We start from the raw sequence: 4,196 nt of genomic DNA, 5'->3' as shown, positions 1-4,196 counted from the left end.
AAGTTACCCTGCAGAGGATTTCATCCCCTGACTGTAGGGCATCATGTCATATATTGATGCACAGCTGGGTGCATTCTGGCTGCTATAACTGTGAGAGCTTCTGTAATGTGATATGATCGAAACAGACATTAAGTCTGTGCTATAAGGAGAAAGCATGAATGAAAAAATCCTTCATACGTTGGCGGAGGTGATCCCTGAGCCACTGGGCACGGATGTGTGTCCACACCTTCAACGTGTGCTATGACCAAGCGGCTCTCCTCTCTCACTGATAGTTGTTCACGGTCACATGCTTTACTGCTGGAGTATCTGCCGCTGACATCATTCAATTATCCTGCACTCAGACTGAAGACATTTTTCTGAATTATTGCTGCTATATAGGCCACTTCTCCCTGAATATGCAATAGATGTTTTTTTTATAGGGACACATCATTTAGGTAGCAATACACATAGGGTCAATTAATAGACATGGAGTTATTTTTCATAGAAATTAAATCAAGTTGTACAATTTAATTCTTTATAAATGGATGATTTCTCCTAGAAGAAAAACAGCTCTGAAGCAGAGGATGAAAACATTGCTGCAGATCAGTGCCACTCTATATTTCTGCAGACAAATTCCGCTCTCAACACACAATGACATTTCTGCAGTAGTGGCAGTTAATGCAGCAGATTTTTTGAGCTGTAATATTTATCAGTTTTAGAGTACAAGCATTGTGCCATATTCAATGTGCTGACATCTTGTAATTTTGCTTGTGGGTGCAATGATTACACTTCAATATAACATGGCATCAATGTGCAATGCACCAAAGCTGTGTGGCTTATTGCAGTTTCAGTTGATTTGTGTCACTTCAAGCCTGTAGCATGTACCAGACCTGCTTTAAATACAGAAATGGCCCAACCACGGCTGAAAGAATTTGCTGATGCAGGAAGAAAATTTGGTGAAAATATTCATTCTGTAGAGAACTGACTGATGTGTTAGGGCCAAACAAATAAAAAAAATAAAAATACATGCAATTGAGCAGGTTATTCGTGCAGCATAAGTTGCTGTGGTGATCTAGCCAGGAGCCAGAAAACCTTAATTAATCCTTTCCAATACTGGAAATAAAAAAACAAAAAAACATAAACAAAAGCAAAATGTTAAAATTATTATCCAGCACATTGATTTATCTGCAATGCATTTAATTTTTCTTTTCACAACTTTTCATAACATAATTCTTGACATTATATAGACATAAGTTTGCTCACTTATGGCATCAGTAAAAATGGTTTTGTGTTCCCAGATTAAAACGAAAGAAATGACCAAACTATGCAAACAAGACCCACAGTGGGTCTTGAGCTTTGTTATGGCTCAGAACAAAAGGTATTTCCAACAAATTAGAAAATATTTAGAAAAAGGCCTATGGTTTCAGGAATTAAGAGGCACAATGACGTGAGATGTGAAAGGTGAAAAATCACAGGAAAAAAGACAATTTGGTACAAGAATGTTGATTTGAATAATTTTCTGTCCTGCAAATCAACAAAATGTAATAAATCATATCATTTAACCTCCTCTATATTAATTTCTTGTCTGCCCGTGCTGAATGCCAGCCAGAAAGTGCAGAAAGAAACGGAACTCTTATCATGTTGTGCAGCTGAGAATTTCATCACAAAGGCCTCACAGCTTCCAACTCAGTGGTCTGGTTGAATAGCGGCAAGTTATTATAACAGGAACTGCAGTGTTGTCTCAGAAGATGTGATGATTATCTCTGTGTGTGTTTGCTGGGTTGGTGAGTGTGTCTGTGTGCACACGTATGGTGAGGACTAATGCACCTATTGGACTTAAGAGTGAAATCATTCAGATTTTTACCACACACACACACCAGAATTAAATGAAAGGACCCAATGCACTGTTAACGCATGGTTAAAGACGTAAGCAAGCCGCAGCAGTGTACAGCTAGCTGGTGCAGTGGGTGTGTGTGTGTGTGTGTGTGTGTGTGTGTGTGTGTGTGTGTGTAGGTGTGTGTGTGTGTGTGTGTGTGTGTGTGTGTGTGTGTGTGTGTGTGTGTGCAGTCTTGCAAACTGTGTGTTTGCGTGCGCGTCAGGGTGGTCATGATTTATAGGGAATATTACCAGCACTCAGAGAGGAGGAGGAGAAGGATGGAAGAGGAAGAGACTGAGGGAGAGGAAAATAGAAGGGAAGACTGCAAGGACAGAGACAGAGAGCTAGAAGCAGGTGATGGAGGATGGCAGAGAGTAACAGAGGGCAGTGGAAAGGAAAGAAGAGGGGTCAAAAGAGAGACTAGAAAGCATGGGCGAGCGAGGTGTGGTACATATAAAGGGAGCGAGGGAGAATGAGGCAGGGAAAGCTAGAGATGAGGGATGAAGGCTTTTGCAATCTCAGCCATGACTAAGATCAATGTAACCCTTCTGCAAGCCTCTGTGATTCAGTTTGTGTGAGTGTGTGTTTAGTGGCTCGGTGTGCATTGCTCGATCACAAAGAAGGTTAAACAGAGCAGCGAGCGACCCGGCGGACGTTCCCTCTCAGCCGACACGCATTGATCTTAATACAGAGAATGACAGCAGAGCGGGAGAGGTTAGAGAGGTAGGATAGGAGACACAGGAAAGACAGGATGAAGATGGGGGAGAAATGAAGGGGAACAGAAGTGAGCTGCGATATTAGTTGGGTGGAAGCAGGACAGGCCCAGTTCAGGATGGATTAACACAGAGGTCAGGGGTAGTTGAACAAGGCTCAGTCAGACACCTACTGTATGATGACCAGGAGGAAACAATGCCATCATCACCTAAACGTGTTTTATTAAAGAAAGGAAAAATATAATCAGGTTTCCATAATAGATTTAGATTTATAGTATGTTATCATCCTAGTTATACACAATTCAGCAGGTGTACAAGAAAATGCAGCATGTGTAATAAAATCCCATTTCCATAAAAGATGTGTGCAATGGAAATAAAAAGAGAACGCAATCATTTTCAAATAATTTGAAACCTATTTGACTGTAAATAATAAGACAACTAACAAATCTTGAAAAACAAGTTGTGACAAGGCAACAAAAGACGGTATAAGTTGTGTGATGCCAAGACAAAAAAAAAGAAAAATCACCTTATTAAACATTATACAGCTAATGGAATTAATTAGCAATGGCTCACTATGTTCTTTTTATGCCCAATCATAATATCAGAGAAGCTTTCAGATTTCAGTTAAAACACCATATATATATATATGTTTTTTTCTTTGCATCATAAACACCGTCACCTTCTATTGAAATAGATTGAAGTTATGTGCAAAGCTGTACTAGATTGCTGGAGGGATCGAACACTATTATTGTAAACTTCCTCCTTCATATAGTGTTTAGATGATGGTGAAGTAGAGCACTGTTAAATGCATCCATCCAAAATCTCCAGTTGGTGTTCAACTGACTCAATCCTGGAGACTTCTGCATGCCAGCCTGATGCTCTGTACATTAAGCCACCGGGCCTCTTAAAGTTTACACCCCAGTTATTGTGATTTATGTCATATTTTCCTACGAAAACTATTTTAACTATTTATCGTGAATCATGTACAGGACTTGATATTAACACCAACCCACCTTCAAAATGTAGTGGGATTTCACCAGCAGTGGGTAACACTGTCACTCCCACAAGCCACATTGTCAGGTTACATTTTTATATTGCCATATGAAATAATTGCAGTGTGACACTACAACACTACAACTCCCATGAGCACCACCTGAACTTGGTGTTTGCTCATTGGTCGGTCTTTTGTTGCCTTGCCCTTCTGTGCTAGTGACCGACAACACGCAACACTGTAAACCCTGTATCCCCCACGGCCATTAATATCGCACTGCACTGTATTTTGGTATCTCAAAATTGTGGCCGGTGAAAATGCTGAGTGGCTAGTAACGTTTGAAAACAACTAGCCTCAGTGGCTGGTAAAGCAAAAAAAGTTAATTTCAAGCCCTGGTTTTGGATGAGGTATAAAGGTGAACCATTCATCTTCTCTTCATCTCATGTGGACCCAGACCATGCCAGCATAAGAGAGTGAATGGATCCTTTCAATATAAGGGTCAAGCCACTGAACACCACTGAACTCTCAAATGTGCATTCATGTTTGTACCGGGGGTGGGGTTCATGCAGTGCACATCCCATACATCTATTTACCTTCATTTTTAAATTGTTTTGAACTGTGACTCGATGTCTTTGAA

This window comes from Channa argus, chromosome 10, assembly GCF_033026475.1.
Source record: "Channa argus isolate prfri chromosome 10, Channa argus male v1.0, whole genome shotgun sequence".
NCBI classification, from domain to species: Eukaryota; Metazoa; Chordata; class Actinopteri; order Anabantiformes; family Channidae; genus Channa; species Channa argus.
Note: the sequence above shows the minus strand (reverse complement) of the source record.